This window comes from Miscanthus floridulus, chromosome 18 (genome assembly GCF_019320115.1).
Source record: "Miscanthus floridulus cultivar M001 chromosome 18, ASM1932011v1, whole genome shotgun sequence".
Classification (NCBI taxonomy): domain Eukaryota; kingdom Viridiplantae; phylum Streptophyta; class Magnoliopsida; order Poales; family Poaceae; genus Miscanthus; species Miscanthus floridulus.
The window spans coordinates 68,999,461-69,019,864 of NC_089597.1; positions in this window are offsets into that span (position 1 = coordinate 68,999,461).

A 20,404-nucleotide genomic window follows, 5' to 3' on the forward strand; every position below is an offset into this window, starting at 1 on the left:
GGTGATGTGGGTCATGTGGTGTCTTGTTTTGGTCCGTTAGGAGCCAGTGTCGGTGCAAGATAGGTGCACGGTTTGGGCCAAACATACCATAGGCTCAGAAATCATTTTGGACACACCCGATGGTACTCCTAGGTGACGTGGGTCAATTGGAATCTCGTTTTGGTCTGTTGGGAGCCAGTGTCGGTGCAAGATAGGTGCACGGTTGGCGCCGAACATACCATAGGCCCGGAAATCGTATTGGACACACCCGATGGTACTCCTAGGTGACATGGGTCATGTGGAGTCTTGTTTCGGTCCGTTAGGAGCCAGTGTCGGTGCAAGATAGGTGCACGGTTTGCGCCGAACATACCATAGGCTCAGAAATCGTTTTGGACGCACTCGATGGTACTCCTAGGTGACGTGGGTCAGGTGGAATCTCGTTTCGGTCTGTTGGGAGCCAGTGTCGGTGCAAGATAGGTGCACGGTTGGCGCCAAACATACCATAGGCTCGCAAATCATTTTGGACACACCCGATGGTACTCCTAGGTGATGTGGGTCATGTGGAGTCTTGTTTCGGTCCGTTGGGAGCCAGTGTCGATGCAAGATAGGTGCACGGTTTGCGCCGAACATACCATAGGCTCGGAAATCATTTTGGACGCACCCGATGGTACTCCTAGGTGACGTGGGTCATGTGGTGTCTTGTTTTGGTCTGTTGGGAGCTAGTGTCGGTGCAAGATAGGTGCACGGTTGGCGCCGAACATACCATAGGCTCAAAAATCATTTTGGACGCACCCGATGGTACTCCTAGGTGACGTGGGTCAGGTGGAATCTCGTTTCGGTCTGTTGGGAGACAGTGTTACTGTCGGTGCAAGATAGGTGCACGGTTGGCGCCGAACATACCATAGGCTCGGAAATCATTTTGGACGCACCCGATGGTACTCCTAGATGACGTGGGTCATGTGGAATCTCGTTTCAGTCTGTTGGGAGCCAGTGTCGGTGCAAGATAGTTGCACGGTTTGTGCCAAACATACCATAGGCTCAGAAATCATTTTGGACGCACCTGATGGTACTCCTAGGTCACGTGGGTCAAGTGGAATCTCATTTCGGTCTGTTGGGAGACAGTGTCGGTGCAACATAGGTGCACGGTTTGCGCCGAACATACCATAGGCTCGGAAATTGTTTTGGACGCACCTGATGGTACTCCTAGGTGATGTGGGTCATGTGGAATCTCGTTTCGGTCTGTTGGGAGCTAGTGTCGGTGCAAGATAGGTGCACGGTTGGCGCCGAACATACCATAGGCTCGCAAATCGTTTTGGACACACCCGATGGTACACCTAGGAGACGTGGGTCATGTGGAGTCTTGTTTCGTTCCGTTGGGAGCCAGTGTCCGTGCAAGATAGGTGCACGGTTGGCGCCGAACATACCATAGGCTCAGAAATCATTTTGGACGCACCCGATGGTTCTCCTAGATGACGTGGGTCATGTGGAATCTCATTTCGGTCTGTTGGGAGCCAGTGTCGGTGCAAGATAGGTGCACGGTTTGTGCTGAACATACCATAGGCTCAGAAATCATTTTGGACGCACCCAATGGTACTCCTAGGTGACATGGGTCATGTGGAGTCTTGTTTTGGTCCATTGGCAGCTAGTGTCAGTGCAAGATAGGTGCGATGGAACTCCAAGTTGATGTGGGTAATGTGGAATCTCGTTTCGGTCTGTTGGGAGCCAGTGTCGGTGCAAGATAGGTGCACGGTTTGTGCCGAACATACCATAGGCTCGGAAATCGTTTTGGACGCACCCGATGGTACTCCTAGGTGATGTGGGTCATGTGGAATCTCGTTTCGTTCTGTTGGGAGCCAGTGCCGACGCAAGATAGGTGCACGGTTTGCGCCGAACATACCATAGGCTCAGAAATCATTTTGGATGCACCCGATGGTACTCCTAGGTGACGTGGGTCAAGTGGAATCTCGTTTTGGTCTGTTGGGAGCCTGTGTCGATGCAAGATAGGGGCCTGGTTTGCGCCGAACATACCATAGGCTCGTAAATCATTTTGGACGCACCCGATGGTACTCCTAGGTGACGTGGGTCATGTGGAGTCTGGTTTTGGTCTGTTGGCAGCTAGTGTCGGTGCAAGATAGGTGTGATGGAACTCCAAGGTGATATGGGTAATGTGGAATCTCTTTTCGGTTCGTTTGGAGACAGTGTTGGTGTCGGTGCAAGATAGGTGCACGGTTTGCGCCGAGTGTACTATAGGCTTAGAAATCATTTTAGACGCACCCAATGGTACTCGAAGGTGATGAGGCTTAAGCGGAAGCTCATTTTGGTCCGTTCGGAGGTGGTGCTAATCTTGACGCAAGATAGGTGCATGGTTTGCGCCAAACGTACCGTAGGATCGAAAATCGTTTTGGACGCACCCGATGGTACTCCTAGGTGACATGGGTCATGTGGAATCTCGTTTCGGTCCATTGGGAGCCAGTGTCGGTGCAAGATAGGTGCATAGATTGCGCCGAACATACCATAGGCTCAGAAATCATTTTGGACGCATCCGATGGTACTCCTAGGTGACGTGGGTCAAGTGGAATCTCGTTTCGGTCTGTTGGGAGCCAGTGTCGGTGCAAGATAGGTGCACGGTTGGCGCCGAATATACCATAGGCCCAGAAATCGTTTTGGACACACCCGATGGTACTCCTAGGTGACATGGGTCATGTGGAGTCTTTTTTCGGTCCGTTAGGATCCAGTGTCGGTGCAAGATAGGTGCACGGTTTGCGCCGAACATACCATAGGCTTAGAAATCGTTTTGGACGCACCCGATGGTACTCCTAGGTGACGTGGGTCATGTGGTGTCTTGTTTTGGTCTGTTGGGAGCCAGTGTCGGTGCAAGATAGGTGCACGGTTGGCGTCGAACATACCATAGGGTCGCAAATAGTTTTGGACACACCCAATGGTACTCCTAGGTGACGTGGGTCATGTGGAGTCTTGTTTCGGTCCATTGGGAGCCAGTGTCGGTGCAAGATAGGTGCACGGTTTGCGCCGAACATACCATAGGCTCGGAAATCATTTTGGACACACCCGATGGTACTCCTAGGTGATGTGGGTCATGTGGTGTCTTGTTTTGGTCCGTTAGGAGCCAGTGTCGGTGCAAGATAGGTGCACGGTTTGGGCCAAACATACCATAGGCTCAGAAATCATTTTGGACACACCCGATGGTACTCCTAGGTGACGTGGGTCAATTGGAATCTCGTTTTGGTCTGTTGGGAGCCAGTGTCGATGCAAGATAGGTGCACGGTTGGCGCCGAACATACCATAGGCCCGGAAATCGTATTGGACACACCCGATGGTACTCCTAGGTGACGTGGGTCATGTGGAGTCTTGTTTCGGTCCGTTAGGAGCCAGTGTCGGTGCAAGATAGGTGCACGGTTTGCGCCGAACATACCATAGGCTCAGAAATCGTTTTGGACGCACTCGATGGTACTCCTAGGTGACGTGGGTCAGGTGGAATCTCGTTTCGGTCTGTTGGGAGCCAGTGTCGGTGCAAGATAGGTGCACGGTTGGCGCCGAACATACCATAGGCTCGCAAATCATTTTGGACACACCCGATGGTACTCCTAGGTGATGTGGGTCATGTGGAGTCTTGTTTCGGTCCGTTGGGAGCCAGTGTCGATGCAAGATAGGTGCACGGTTTGCGCCGAACATACCATAGGCTCGGAAATCATTTTGGACGCACCCGATGGTACTCCTAGATGACGTGGGTCATGTGGAATCTCGTTTCAGTCTGTTGGGAGCCAGTGTCGGTGCAAGATAGTTGCACGGTTTGTGCCAAACATATCATAGGCTCAGAAATCATTTTGGACGCACCTGATGGTACTCCTAGGTCACGTGGGTCAAGTGGAATCTCATTTCGGTCTGTTGGGAGACAATGTCGGTGCAAGATAGGTGCACGGTTTGCGCCGAACATACCATAGGCTCGGAAATCGTTTTGGACGCACCCGATGGTACTCCTAGGTGATGTGGGTCATGTGGAATCTCGTTTCGGTCTGTTGGGAGCTAGTGTCGGTGCAAGATAGGTGCACGGTTGGCGCCGAACATACCATAGGCTCGCAAATCGTTTTGGACACACCCGATGGTACACCTAGGAGACGTGGGTCATGTGGAGTCTTGTTTCGTTCCGTTGGGAGCCAGTGTCGGTGCAAGATAGGTGCACGGTTTGTGCCAAACATACCATAGGCTCGGAAATCATTTTGGACGCACCCGATGGTACTCCTAGGTGACGAGGGTCATGTGGAGTCTCGTTTCAGTCCATTGGGAGCCAGTGTCGGTGCAAGATAGGTGCATGATTTGCGCCGAACATACCATATGCTCAGAAATCGTTTTGGACGCACCCGATGGTACTCCTAGGTGATGTGGGTCGTGTGGAATCTTGTTTCGGTCTGTTGGGAGCTAGTGTCGGTGCAAGATAGGTGCGATGGAACTCCAAGTTGATGTGGGTAATGTGGAATCTCTTTTCGGTTCATTTGGAGATAGTGTTGGTGTCGGTGCAAGATAGGTGCACGGTTTGCGTCGAGTATACCATAGGCTCAGAAATCATTTTAGACGCACCCAATGGTACTCGAAGTGATGAGGCTCAAGCGGAAGCTCATTTTGGTCCGTTTGGAGGTGGTGCTAATCTTGACGCAAGATAGGTGCATGGTTTGCGCCAAACGTACCGTAGGATCGGAAATCATTTTGGACGCACCCGATGGTACTCCTAGGTGACATGGGTCATGTGGAATCTTGTTTCGGTCTGTTGGGAGCTAGTGCGGGTGCAAGATAGGTGCACAGATTGCGCCAAACATACCATAGGCTCAGAAATCATTTTAGACGCATCCGATGGTACTCCTAGGTGACGTGGGTCAAGTGGAATCTCATTTCGGTCTGTTGGGAGCCTGTGTCGATGCAAGATAGGGGCACGGTTTGCCCCAAACATACCATAGGCTCGTAAATCATTTTGGACGCACCCGATGGTACTCCTAGGTGACATGGGTCATGTGGAATCTTGTTTCGGTCTGTTGGGAGCTAGTGCGGGTGCAAGATAGGTGCACAGATTGCGCCAAACATACCATAGACTCAGAAATCATTTTGGACGCATCCGATGGTACTCGTAGGTGACGTGGGTCAAGTGGAATCTCGTTTCGGTCTGTTGGGAGCCAGTGTCGGTGCAAGATAGGTGCACGGTTGGCGCCGAACATACCATAGGCCCAGAAATCATTTTGGACACACCCGATGGTACTCCTAGGTGACGTGGGTCATGTGGAGTCTTGTTTTGGTCAGTAAGGAGCCAGTGTCAGTGCAAGATCGGTGCACGGTTTGCGCCGAACATACCATAGGCTTAGAAATCATTTTGGACGCACCCGATGGTACTCCTAGGTGATGTGGGTCATGTGGAATCTCGTTTCGGTCTGTTGGGAGCCAGTGTCGGTGCAAGATAGGTGCACGGTTTGCGCCGAACATACCATAGGCTCAGAAATTATTTTGGACGCACCCGATGGTGCTCCTAGGAGACGTGGGTCAAGTGGAATCTCGTTTCGGTCTGTTGGGAGCCAGTGTCGGTGCAAGATAGGTGCACGGTTGGCGCCGAACATACCATAGGCTCGCAAATCATTTTGGACACACCCGATGGTACTTCTAGGTGACGTGGGTCATGTGGAGTCTTGTTTTGGTCCGTTGGGAGCCAGTGTTGATGCAAGATAGGTGCACGGTTTGCGCCGAACATACCATAGGCTCAGAAATCATTTTGGACACACCCGATGGTACTCCTAGGTGACGTGGGTCATGTGGCGTCTTGTTTTGGTCTGTTGGGAGCCAGTGTCGGTGCAAGATAGGTGCACGGTTGGCGCCGAACATACCATAGGCTCAAAAATCATTTTGGACGCACCCGATGGTACTCCTAGGTGACGTGGGTCAAGTGGAATCTCGTTTCGGTCTGTTGGGAGACAGTGTTACTGTCGGTGCAAGATAGGTGCATGGTTGGCGCCGAACATACCATAGGCTCGGAAATCATTTTGGACGCACCCGATGGTACTCCAAGATGACGTGGGTCATGTGGAATCTCGTTTCAGTCTGTTGGGAGCCAGTGTCGGTGCAAGATAGTTGCACGGTTTGTGCCAAACATACCATAGGCTCAGAAATCATTTTGGACGCACCTGATGGTACTCCTAGGTCACGTGGGTCAAGTGGAATCTCATTTCGGTCTGTTGGGAGACAGTGTCGGTGCAAGATAGGTGCACGGTTTGCGCCGAACATACCATAGGCTCGGAAATTGTTTTGGACGCACCTGATGGTACTCCTAGGTGATGTGGGTCATGTGGAATCTCGTTTCGGTCTGTTGGGAGCTAGTGTCGGTGCAAGATAGGTGCGATGGAACTCCAAGTTGATGTGGGTAATGTGGAATCTCGTTTCGGTCTGTTGGGAGCCAGTGTCGGTGCAAGATAGGTGCACGGTTTGCGCCGAACATACCATAGGCTCGGAAATCGTTTTGGACGCACCCGATGGTACTCCTAGGTGATGTGGGTCATGTGGAATCTCGTTTCGGTCTGTTGGGAGCTAGTGTCGGTGCAAGATAGGTGCACGGTTGGCGCCGAACATACCATAGGCTCGCAAATCATTTTGGACACACCCGATGGTACACCTAGGAGACGTGGGTCATGTGGAGTCTTGTTTCGTTCCGTTGGGAGCCAGTGTCGGTGCAAGATAGGTGCACGGTTTGTGCCAAACATACCATAGGCTCGGAAATCATTTTGGACGCACCCGATGGTACTCCTAGGTGACGAGGGTCATGTGGAGTCTCGTTTCAGTCCATTGGGAGCCAGTGTCGGTGCAAGATAGGTGCATGATTTGCGCCGAACATACCATATGCTCAGAAATCGTTTTGGACGCACCCGATGGTACTCCTAGGTGATGTGGGTCGTGTGGAATCTTGTTTCGGTCTGTTGGGAGCTAGTGTCGGTGCAAGATAGGTGCGATGGAACTCCAAGTTGATGTGGGTAATGTGGAATCTCTTTTCGGTTCATTTGGAGATAGTGTTGGTGTCGGTGCAAGATAGGTGCACGGTTTGCGTCGAGTATACCATAGGCTCAGAAATCATTTTAGACGCACCCAATGGTACTCGAAGTGATGAGGCTCAAGCGGAAGCTCATTTTGGTCCGTTTGGAGGTGGTGCTAATCTTGACGCAAGATAGGTGCATGGTTTGCGCCAAACGTACCGTAGGATCGGAAATCATTTTGGACGCACCCGATGGTACTCCTAGGTGACATGGGTCATGTGGAATCTTGTTTCGGTCTGTTGGGAGCTAGTGCGGGTGCAAGATAGGTGCACAGATTGCGCCAAACATACCATAGGCTCAGAAATCATTTTAGACGCATCCGATGGTACTCCTAGGTGACGTGGGTCAAGTGGAATCTCATTTCGGTCTGTTGGGAGCCTGTGTCGATGCAAGATAGGGGCACGGTTTGCGCCAAACATACCATAGGCTCGTAAATCATTTTGGACGGACCCGATGGTACTCCTAGGTGACATGGGTCATGTGGAATCTTGTTTCGGTCTGTTGGGAGCTAGTGCGGGTGCAAGACAGGTGCACAGATTGCGCCAAACATACCATAGACTCAGAAATCATTTTGGACGCATCCGATGGTACTCGTAGGTGACGTGGGTCAAGTGGAATCTCGTTTCGGTCTGTTGGGAGCCAGTGTCGGTGCAAGATAGGTGCACGGTAGGCGCCGAACATACCATAGGCCCGGAAATCATTTTGGACACACCCGATGGTACTCCTAGGTGACGTGGGTCATGTGGAGTCTTGTTTTGGTCAGTAAGGAGCCAGTGTCAGTGCAAGATCGGTGCACGGTTTGCGCCGAACATACCATAGGCTTAGAAATCATTTTGGACGCACCCGATGGTACTCCTAGGTGATGTGGGTCATGTGGAATCTCGTTTCGGTCTGTTGGGAGCCAGTGTCGGTGCAAGATAGGTGCACGGTTTGCGCCGAACATACCATAGGCTCAGAAATTATTTTGGACGCACCCGATGGTGCTCCTAGGTGACGTGGGTCAAGTGGAATCTCGTTTCGGTCTGTTGGGAGCCAGTGTCGGTGCAAGATAGGTGCACGGTTGGCGCCGAACATACCATAGGCTCGCAAATCATTTTGGACACACCCGATGGTACTTCTAGGTGACGTGGGTCATGTGGAGTCTTGTTTCGGTCCGTTGGGAGCCAGTGTTGATGCAAGATAGGTGCACGGTTTGCGCCGAACATACCATAGGCTCAGAAATCATTTTGGACACACCCGATGGTACTCCTAGGTGGCGTGGGTCATGTGGCGTCTTGTTTTGGTCTGTTGGGAGCCAGTGTCGGTGCAAGATAGGTGCACGGTTGGCACCGAACATACCATAGGCTCAAAAATCATTTTGGACGCACCCGATGGTACTCCTAGGTGACGTGGGTCAAGTGGAATCTCGTTTCGGTCTGTTGGGAGACAGTGTTACTGTCGGTGCAAGATAGGTGCATGGTTGGCGCCGAACATACCATAGGCTCGGAAATCATTTTGGACGCACCCGATGGTACTCCTAGATGACGTGGGTCATGTGGAATCTTGTTTCAGTCTGTTGGGAGCCAGTGTCGGTGCAAGATAGTTGCACGGTTTGTGCCAAACATACCATAGGCTCAGAAATCATTTTGGACGCACCTGATGGTACTCCTAGGTCACGTGGGTCAAGTGGAATCTCATTTCGGTCTGTTGGGAGACAGTGTCGGTGCAAGATAGGTGCACGGTTTGCGCCGAACATACCATAGGCTCGGAAATTGTTTTGGACGCACCTGATGGTACTCCTAGGTGATGTGGGTCATGTGGAATCTCGTTTCGGTCTGTTGGGAGCTAGTGTCGGTGCAAGATAGGTGCACGGTTGGCCCCGAACATACCATAGGCTCGCAAATCGTTTTGGACACACCCGATGGTACACCTAGGAGACGTGGGTCATGTGGAGTCTTGTTTCGTTCCGTTGGGAGCCAGTGTCCGTGCAAGATAGGTGCACGGTTGGCGCCGAACATACCATAGGCTCGGAAATCATTTTGGACGCACCCGATGGTTCTCCTAGATGACGTGGGTCATGTGGAATCTCATTTCGGTCTGTTGGGAGCCAGTGTCGGTGCAAGATAGGTGCACGGTTTGTGCTGAACATACCATAGGCTCAGAAATCATTTTGGACGCACCCAATGGTACTCCTAGGTGACATGGGTCATGTGGAGTCTTGTTTTGGTCCATTGGCAGCTAGTGTCAGTGCAAGATAGGTGCGATGGAACTCCAAGTTGATGTGGGTAATGTGGAATCTCGTTTCGGTCTGTTGGGAGCCAGTGTCGGTGCAAGATAGGTGCACGGTTTGTGCCGAACATACCATAGGCTCGGAAATCGTTTTGGACGCACCCGATGGTACTCCTAGGTGATGTGGGTCAAGTGGAATCTCGTTTCGTTCTGTTGGGAGCCAGTGCCGGCGCAAGATAGGTGCACGGTTTGCGCCGAACATACCATAGGCTCAGAAATCATTTTGGATGCACCCGATGGTACTCCTAGGTGACGTGGGTCAAGTGGAATCTCGTTTTGGTCTGTTGGGAGCCTGTGTCGATGCAAGATAGGGGCACGGTTTGCGCCGAACATACCATAGGCTCGTAAATCATTTTGGACACACCCGATGGTACTCCTAGGTGACGTGGGTCATGTGGAGTCTTGTTTTGGTCTGTTGGCAGCTAGTGTCGGTGCAAGATAGGTGTGATGGAACTCCAAGGTGATATGGGTAATGTGGAATCTCTTTTCGGTTCGTTTGGAGACAGTGTTGGTGTCGGTGCAAGATAGGTGCACGGTTTGCGCCGAGTGTACTATAGGCTTAGAAATCATTTTAGACGCACCCAATGGTACTCGAAGGTGATGAGGCTTAAGCGGAAGCTCATTTTGGTCCGTTCGGAGGTGGTGCTAATCTTGACGCAAGATAGGTGCATGGTTTGCGCCAAACGTACCGTAGGATCGAAAATCGTTTTGGACGCACCCGATGGTACTCCTAGGTGACATGGGTCATGTGGACTCTCGTTTCGGTCCATTGGGAGCCAGTGTCGGTGCAAGATAGGTGCATAGATTGCGTCGAACATACCATAGGCTCAGAAATCATTTTGGACGCATCCGATGGTACTCCTAGGTGACGTGGGTCAAGTGGAATCTCGTTTCGGTCTGTTGGGAGCCAGTGTCGGTGCAAGATAGGTGCACGGTTGGCGCCGAATATACCATAGGCCCAGAAATCGTTTTGGACACACCCGATGGTACTCCTAGGTGACATGGGTCATGTGGAGTCTTTTTTTGGTCCGTTAGGATCCAGTGTCGGTGCAAGATAGGTGCACGGTTTGCGCCGAACATACCATAGGCTTAGAAATCGTTTTGGACGCACCCGATGGTACTCCTAGGTGACGTGGGTCATGTGGTGTCTTGTTTTGGTCTGTTGGGAGCCAGTGTCGGTGCAAGATAGGTGCACGGTTGGCGTCGAACATACCATAGGGTCGCAAATAGTTTTGGACACACCCGATGGTACTCCTAGGTGACGTGGGTCATGTGGAGTCTTGTTTCGGTCCGTTGGGAGCCAGTGTCGGTGCAAGATAGGTGCACGGTTTGCGCCGAACATACCATAGGCTCGGAAATCATTTTGGACGCACCCGATGGTACTCCTAGGTGATGTGGGTCATGTGGTGTCTTGTTTTGGTCCGTTAGGAGCCAGTGTCGGTGCAAGATAGGTGCACGGTTTGGGCCAAACATACCATAGGCTCAGAAATCATTTTGGACACACCCGATGGTACTCCTAGGTGACGTGGGTCAATTGGAATCTCGTTTTGGTCTGTTGGGAGCCAGTGTCGGTGCAAGATAGGTGCACGGTTGGCGCCGAACATACCATAGGCCCGGAAATCGTATTGGACACACCCGATGGTACTCCTAGGTGACGTGGGTCATGTGGAGTCTTGTTTCGGTCCGTTAGGAGCCAGTGTCGGTGCAAGATAGGTGCACGGTTTGCGCCGAACAAACCATAGGCTCAGAAATCGTTTTGGACGCACTCGATGGTACTCCTAGGTGACGTGGGTCAGGTGGAATCTTGTTTTGGTCTGTTGGGAGCCAGTGTCGGTGCAAGATAGGTGCACGGTTGGCGCCGAACATACCATAGGCTCGCAAATCATTTTGGACACACCCGATGGTACTCCTAGGTGATGTGGGTCATGTGGAGTCTTGTTTCGGTCCGTTGGGAGCCAGTGTCGATGCAAGATAGGTGCACGGTTTGCGCCGAACATACCATAGGCTCGGAAATCATTTTGGACGCACCCGATGGTACTCCTAGGTGACGTGGGTCATGTGGTGTCTTGTTTTGGTCTGTTGGGAGCCAGTGTCGGTGCAAGATAGGTGCACGGTTGGCGCCGAACATACCATAGGCTCAAAAATCATTTTGGACGCACCCGATGGTACTCCTAGGTGACGTGGGTCAGGTGGAATCTCGTTTCGGTCTGTTGGGAGACAGTGTTACTGTCGGTGCAAGATAGGTGCACGGTTGGCGCCGAACATACCATAGGCTCGGAAATCATTTTGGACGCACCCGATGGTACTCCTAGATGACGTGGGTCATGTGGAATCTCGTTTCAGTCTGTTGGGAGCCAGTGTCGGTGCAAGATAGTTGCACGGTTTGTGCCAAACATACCATAGGCTCAGAAATCATTTTGGACGCACCTGATGGTACTCCTAGGTCACGTGGGTCAAGTGGAATCTCATTTCGGTCTGTTGGAAGACAGTGTCGGTGCAAGATAGGTGCACGGTTTGCGCCGGACATACCATAGGCTCGGAAATCATTTTGGACGCACCCGATGGTACTCCTAGGTGATGTGGGTCATGTGGAATCTTGTTTCGGTCTGTTGGGAGCTAGTGTCGGTGCAAGATAGGTGCACGGTTGGCGCCGAACATACCATAGGCTCGCAAATCATTTTGGACACACCCGATGGTACACCTAGGAGACGTGGGTCATGTGGAGTCTTGTTTCGTTCCGTTGGGAGCCAGTGTCGGTGCAAGATAGGTGCACGGTTTGTGCCAAACATACCATAGGCTCGGAAATCATTTTGGACGCACCCGATGGTACTCCTAGGTGACGTGGGTCTTGTGGTGTCTTGTTTTGGTCCGTTGGGAGCCAATGTCAGTGCAAGATAGGTGCACGGTTGGCGCCGAACATACCATAGGCTCGGAAATCATTTTGGACGCACCCGATGGTTCTCCTAGATGACGTGGGTCATGTGGAATCTCGTTTCGGTCTGTTCGGAGCCAGTGTCGGTGCAAGATAGGTGCACGGTTTGTGCCGAACATACCATAGGCTCAGAAATCATTTTGGACGCACCCGATGGTACTCCTAGGTGACGTGGGTCATGTGGAGTCTTGTTTTGGTCCATTGGCAGCTAGTGTCAGTGCAAGATAGGTGCGATGGAACTCCAAGTTGATGTGGGTAATGTGGAATCTCGTTTCGGTCTGTTGGGAGCCAGTGTCGGTGCAAGATAGGTGCACGGTTTGTGCCAAACATACCATAGGCTCGGAAATCGTTTTGGACGCACCCGATGGTACTCCTAGGTGATGTGGGTCATGTGGAATCTCGTTTCGTTCTGTTGGGAGCCAGTGCCGGCGCAAGATAGGTGCACGGTTTGCGCCGAACATACCATAGGCTCAGAAATCGTTTTGGACGCACCCGATGGTTCTCCTAGGTGATGTGGGTCAAGTGGAATCTCGTTTTGGTCTGTTGGGAGCCTGTGTCGATGCAAGATAGGGGCACGGTTTGTGCCGAACATACCATAGGCTCGTAAATCATTTTGGACGCACCCGATGGTTCTCCTAGGTGACGTGGGTCATGTGGAGTCTTGTTTTGGTCTGTTGGCAGCTAGTGTCGGTGCAAGATAGGTGTGATGGAACTCCAAGGTGATGTGGGTAATGTGGAATCTCTTTTTGGTTCGTTTGGAGACAGTGTTGGTGTCGGTGCAAGATAGGTGCACGGTTTGCGCCGAGTGTACTATAGGCTCAGAAATCATTTTAGACGCACCCAATGGTACTCGAAGGTGATGAGGCTCAAGCGGAAGCTCATTTTGGTCCATTTGGAGGTGGTGCTAATCTTGACGCAAGATAGGTGCATGGTTTGCGCCAAACGTACCGTAGGATCGAAAATCGTTTTGGACGCACCCGATGGTACTCCTAGGTGACATGGGTCATGTGGAATCTCGTTTCGGTCCATTGGGAGCCAGTGTCGGTGCAAGATAGGTGCATAGATTGCGCCGAACATACCATAGGCTCAGAAATCATTTTGGACGCATCCGATGGTACTCCTAGGTGACGTGGGTCAAGTGGAATCTCGTTTCGGTCTGTTGGGAGCCAGTGTCGGTGCAAGATAGGTGCACGGTTGGCACCAAATATACCATAGGCCCGGAAATCGTTTAGGACACACCCGATGGTACTCCTAGGTGACGTGGGTCATGTGGAGTCTTTTTTCGGTCCGTTAGGATCCAGTGTCGGTGCAAGATAGGTGCACGGTTTGCGCCGAACATACCATAGGCTTAGAAATCGTTTTGGACGCACCCGATGGTACTTCTAGGTGACGTGGGTCAAGTGGAATCTCGTTTCGGTCTGTTGGGAGCCAGTGTCGGTGCAAGATAGGTGCACGGTTGGCGCCGAACATACCATAGGCTCGCAAATCATTTTGGACACACCCGATGGTACTCCTAGGTGACCTGGGTCATGTGGAGTCTTGTTTCATTCCGTTGGGAGCTAGTGTTGGTGCAAGATAGGTGCACGGTTTGCGCCGAACATACCATAGGCTCGGAAATCATTTTGGACGCATCCGATGGTACTCCTAGGTGACGTGGGTCAAGTGCAATCTCGTTTCGGTCTGTTGGGAGCCAGTGTCGGTGCAAGATAGGTGCACGGTTGGCGTCGAACATACCATAGGCTCGCAAATCGTTTTGGACACACCCGATGGTACTCCTAGGTGATGTGGGTCATGTGGAGTCTTGTTTCGGTCCGTTGGGAGCCAGTGTCGGTGCAAGATAGGTGCACGGTTTGCGCCGAACATACCATAGGCTCGGAAATCATTTTGGACGCACCCGATGGTACTCCTAGGTAATGTGGGTCATGTGGTGTCTTGTTTTGGTCCGTTAGGAGCCAGTGTCGGTGCAAGATAGGTGCACAGTTGGTGCCGAACATACCATAGGCTCATAAATCATTTTGGACGCACCCGATGGTACTCCTAGGTGACATGGGACAAGTGGAATCTCATTTCGGTCTGTTGGGAGCCAGTGTCGGTGCAAGATAGGTGCACGGTTTGCGCCGAACATACCATAGGCTCAGAAATCATTTTGGACGCACCCGATGGTACTCCTAGGTGACGTGGGTCATGTGGAGTCTTGTTTTGGTCCATTGGCAGCTAGTGTCAGTGCAAGATAGGTGCGATGGAACTCCAAGTTGATGTGGGTAATGTGGAATCTCGTTTCGGTCTGTTGGGAGCCAGTGTCGGTGCAAGATAGGTGCACGGTTTGTGCCAAACATACCATAGGCTCGGAAATCATTTTGGACGCACCCGATGGTACTCCTAGGTGATGTGGGTCATGTGGAATCTCGTTTCGTTCTGTTGGGAGCCAGTGCCGGCGCAAGATAGGTGCATGGTTTGCGCCGAACATACCATAGGCTCAGAAATCGTTTTGGACGCACCCGATGGCACTCCTAGGTGATGTGGGTCAAGTGGAATCTCGTTTTGGTCTGTTGGGAGCCTGTGTCGATGCAAGATAGGGGCTCGGTTTGTGCCGAACATACCATAGGCTCGTAAATCATTTTGGACGCACCCGATGGTTCTCCTAGGTGACGTGGGTCATGTGGAGTCTTGTTTTGGTTTGTTGGCAGCTAGTGTCAGTGCAAGATAGGTGTGATGGAACTCCAAGGTGATGTGGGTAATGTGGAATCTCTTTTCGGTTCGTTTGGAGACAGTGTTGGTGTCGGTGCAAGATAGGTGCACGGTTTGCGCCGAGTGTACTATAGGCTCAGAAATCATTTTAGACGCACCCAATGGTACTCGAAGGTGATGAGGCTCAAGCGGAAGCTCATTTTGGTCCATTTGGAGGTGGTGCTAATCTTGACGCAAGATAGGTGCATGGTTTGCGCCAAACGTACCGTAGGATCGAAAATCGTTTTGGACGCACCCGATGGTACTCCTAGGTGACATGGGTCATGTGGAATCTCGTTTCGGTCCATTGGGAGCCAGTGTCGGTGCAAGATAGGTGCATAGATTGCGCCGAACATACCATAGGCTCAGAAATCATTTTGGACGCATCCGATGGTACTCCTAGATGACGTGGGTCAAGTGGAATCTCGTTTCGGTCTGTTGGGAGCCAGTGTCGGTGCAAGATAGGTGCACGGTTGGCACCAAATATACCATAGGCCCGGAAATCAATTAGGACACACCCGATGGTACTCCTAGGTGACGTGGGTCATGTGGAGTCTTTTTTCGGTCCGTTAGGATCTAGTGTCGGTGCAAGATAGGTGCACGGTTTGCGCCGAACATACCATAGGCTTAGAAATCGTTTTGGACGCAGCCGATGGTACTTCTAGGTGACGTGGGTCAAGTGGAATCTCGTTTCGGTCTGTTGGGAGCCAGTGTCGGTGCAAGATAGGTGCACGGTTGGCGCCGAACATACCATAGGCTCGCAAATCGTTTTGGACACACCCGATGGTACTCCTAGGTGACCTGGGTCATGTGGAGTCTTGTTTCATTCCGTTGGGAGCTAGTGTTGGTGCAAGATAGGTGCACGGTTTGCGCCGAACATACCATAGGCTCGGAAATCATTTTGGACGCATCCGATGGTACTCCTAGGTGACGTGGGTCAAGTGCAATCTCGTTTCGGTCTGTTGGGAGCCAGTGTCGGTGCAAGATAGGTGCACGGTTGGCGTCGAACATACCATAGGCTCGCAAATCGTTTTGGACACACCCGATGGTACTCCTAGGTGATGTGGGTCATGTGGAGTCTTGTTTCGGTCCGTTGGGAGCCAGTGTCGGTGCAAGATAGGTGCACGGTTTGCGCCGAACATACCATAGGCTCGGAAATCATTTTGGACGCACCCGATGGTACTCCTAGGTAATGTGGGTCATGTGGTGTCTTGTTTTGGTCCGTTAGGAGCCAGTGTCGGTGCAAGATAGGTGCACAGTTGGTGCCGAACATACCATAGGCTCATAAATCATTTTGGACGCACCCGATGGTACTCCTAGGTGACATGGGACAAGTGGAATCTCATTTCGGTCTGTTAGGAGCCAGTGTCGGTGCAAGATAGGTGCACGGTTTGCGCCGAACATACCATAGGCTCAGAAATTGTTTTGGATGCACCCGATGGTACTCCTAGGTGATGTGGGTCAAGTGGAATCTCATTTTGGTCTGTTGGGAGCCAGTGTCGGTGCAAGATAGGTGCACGGTTGGCGCCAAACATACCATAGGCCCGGATATCGTTTTGGACACACCCGATGGTACTCCTAGGTGACGTGGGTCACGTGGAGTCTTGTTTCGGTCCGTTAGGAGCCAGTGTCGGTGCAAGATAGGTGCACGGTTTGCGCTGAACATACCATTAGCTCAGAAATTGTTTTGGACGCACCCGATGGTACTCCTAGGTGATGTGGGTCAAGAGGAATCTCGTTTCGGTCTATTGGGAGCTAATGTCGGTGCAAGATAGGTGCACGGTTGGCGCCGAACATACCATAGGCTCACAAATCGTTTTGGACACACCCGATGGTACTCCTAGGTGACGTGGGTCATGTGGAGTCTTGTTTCGGTCCATTGGGAGCCAGTGTCGATGCAAGATAGGTGCACGGTTTGCGCCGAACATACCATAGGCTCGGAAATCATTTTGGATGCACCCGATGGTACTCCTAGGTGATGTGGGTCATGTGGTGTCTTGTTTTGGTCTGTTGGGAGCCAGTGTCGGTGCAAGATAGGTGCACGGTTGGCGCCGAACATACCATAGGCTCAGAAATCATTTTGGACGCACCCGATGGTACTCCTAGGTGACGTGGGTCAAGTGGAATCTCGTTTCGGTCTGTTGGGAGACAGTGTTACTGTCGGTGCAAGATAGGTGCACGGTTGGCGCCGAACATACCATAGGCTCGGAAATCATTTTGGACGCACCCGATGGTACTCCTAGATGACGTGGGTCATGTGGAATCTCGTTTCAGTCTGTTGGGAGCCAGTGTTGGTGCAAGATAGGTGCACGTTTGTGCCAAATATACCATAGGCTCAGAAATCATTTTGGACGCACCCGATGGTACTCCAAGGTGATGTGGGTCAAGTGGAATCTCGTTTCGGTCTGTTGGGAGACAGTGTCGGTGCAAGATAGGTGCACGGTTTGCGCTGAACATACCATAGGCTCAGAAATCATTTTGGACGCACCCGATGGTACTCCTAGGTGATGTGGGTCATGTGGAATCTCGTTTCGGTCTGTTGGGAGCCAGTGTCGGTGAGAGATTGGTGCATGGTTGGCGCCGAACATACCATAGGCTCGCAAATCATTTTGGACACACCCGATGGTACACCTAGGTGACGTGGGTCATGTGGAGTCTTGTTTCGTTCCGTTGGGAGCCAGTGTCGGTGCAAGATAGGTGCACAGTTTACGCCGAACATACCATAGGCTCGAAAATCATTTTGGACGCACCCGATGGTACTCCTAGGTGACGTGGGTCATGTGGTGTCTTATTTTGGTCCATTGGGAGCCAGTGTCGGTGCAAGATAGGTGCATGGTTGGCGCTGAACATACCATAGGCTCGGAAATCATTTTGGACGCACCCAATGGTTCTCCTAGATGACGTGGGTCATGTGGAACCTCGTTTCGGTCTGTTGGGAGCCAGTGTCCGGCAAGATAGGTGCACGGTTTGTGCCGAACATACCATAGGCTCAGAAATCATTTTGGACACACCCGATGGTACTCCTAGGTGACGTGGGTCAAGTGGAATCTCATTTCGGTCTATTGGGAGATAGTGTCGGTGCAAGATAGCTGCACGGTTTGCGCCGAACGTACCGTAGGCTCGTAAATCATTTTGGACACACCCGATGGTACTCCTAGGTGACGTGGGTCATGTGGAGTCTTGTTTTGGTCCATTGGCAGCTAGTGTCAGTGCAAGATAGGTGCGATGGAACTCCAAGTTGACGTGGGTAATGTGGAATCTCGTTTTGGTCTGTTAGGAGCCAGTGTCGGTGCAAGATAGGTGCACGGCTTGTGCTGAACATACCATAGGCTCGAAAATCGTTTTGGACGCACCCGATGGTACTCCTAGGTGATGTGGGTCATGTGGAATCTTGTTTCGGTCCGTTAGGATCCACTGTCGGTGCAAGATAGGTGCACGGATTGCGCCGAACATACCATAGGCTCAGAAATCATTTTGGACGCATCCGATGGTACTCCTAGGTGACGTGGGTCAAGTGGAATCTCGTTTCGGTCTGTTGGGAGCCAGTGTCGGTGCAAGATAGGTGCACGGTTGGCGCCGAATATACCATAGGCCCATAAATCGTTTTGGACACACCCGATGGTACTCCTAGGTGACATGGGTCATGTGGAGTCTTTTTTCGGTCCGTTAGGATCCAGTGTCGGTGCAAGATAGGTGCACGGTTTGCGCCGAACATACCATAGGCTTAGAAATCGTTTTGGACGCACCCGATGGTACTCCTAGGTGACCTGGGTCATGTGGTGTCTTGTTTTGGTCTGTTGGGAGCCAGTGTCGGTGCAAGATAGGTGCACGGTTGGCGTCGAACATACCATAGGGTCGCAAATAGTTTTGGACACACCCGATGGTACTCCTAGGTGACGTGGGTCATGTGGAGCCTTGTTTCGGTCCGTTGGGAGCCAGTGTCGGTGCAAGATAGGTGCACGGTTTGCGCCAAACATACCATAGGCTCAGAAATCATTTTGGACGCACCTGATGGTACTCCTAGGTGATGTGGGTCATGTGGTGTCTTGTTTTGGTCCGTTAGGAGCCAGTGTTGGTGCAAGATAGGTGCACGGTTTGGGCCAAACATACCATAGGCTCAGAAATCATTTTGGACACACCCGATGGTACTCCTAGGTGACGTGGGTCAATTGGAATCTCGTTTTGGTCTGTTGGGAGCCAGTGTCGGTGCAAGATAGGTGCACGGTTGGCGCCGAACATACCATAGGCCCGGAAATCATTTTGGACACACCCGATGGTACTCCTAGGTGACGTGGGTCATGTGGAGTCTTGTTTCGGTCCGTTAGGAGCCAGTGTCGGTGCAAGATAGGTGCACGGTTTGCGCCGAACATACCATAGGCTCAGAAATTGTTTTGGACGCACTCGATGGTACTCCTAGGTGACGTGGGTCAGGTGGAATCTCGTTTCGGTCTGTTGGGAGCCAGTGTCGGTGCAAGATAGGTGCACGGTTGGCGCCGAACATACCATAGGCTCGCAAATCATTTTGGACACACCCGATGGTACTCCTAGGTGATGTGGGTCATGTGGAGTCTTGTTTCGGTCCGTTGGGAGCCAGTGTCGATGCAAGATAGGTGCACGGTTTGCGCCGAACATACCATAGGCTCAGAAATCATTTTGGACGCACCCGATGGTACTCCTAGGTGACGTGGGTCATGTGGTGTCTTGTTTTGGTCTGTTGGGAGCCAGTGTCGGTGCAAGATAGGTGCACGGTTGGCGCCGAACATACCATAGGCTCAAAAATCATTTTGGACGCACCCGATGGTACTCCTAGGTGACGTGGGTCAAGTGGAATCTCGTTTCGGTCTGTTGGGAGACAGTGTTACTGTCGGTGCAAGATAGGTGCACGGTTGGCGCCGAACATACCATAGGCTCGGAAATCATTTTGGACGCACCTGATGGTACTCCTAGGTCACGTGGGTCAAGTGGAATCTCATTTCGGTCTGTTGGGAGACAGTGTCGGTGCAAGATAGGTGCACGGTTTGCGCCGAACATACCATAGGCTCGGAAATCGTTTTGGACGCACCCGATGGTACTCCTAGGTGATGTGGGTCATGTGGAATCTCGTTTCGGTCTGTTGGGAGCTAGTGTCGGTGCAAGATAGGTGCACGGTTGGCGCCGAACATACCATAGGCTCGCAAATCATTTTGGACACACCCGATGGTACACCTAGGAGACGTGGGTCATGTGGAGTCTTGTTTCGTTCCGTTGGGAGCCAGTGTCGGTGCAAGATAGGTGCACGGTTTGCGCCAAACATACCATAGGCTCGGAAATCATTTTGGACGCACCCGATGGTACTCCTAGGTGACGTGGGTCTTGTGGTGTCTTGTTTTGGTCCGTTGGGAGCCAATGTCAGTGCAAGATAGGTGCACGGTTTGTGCCGAAC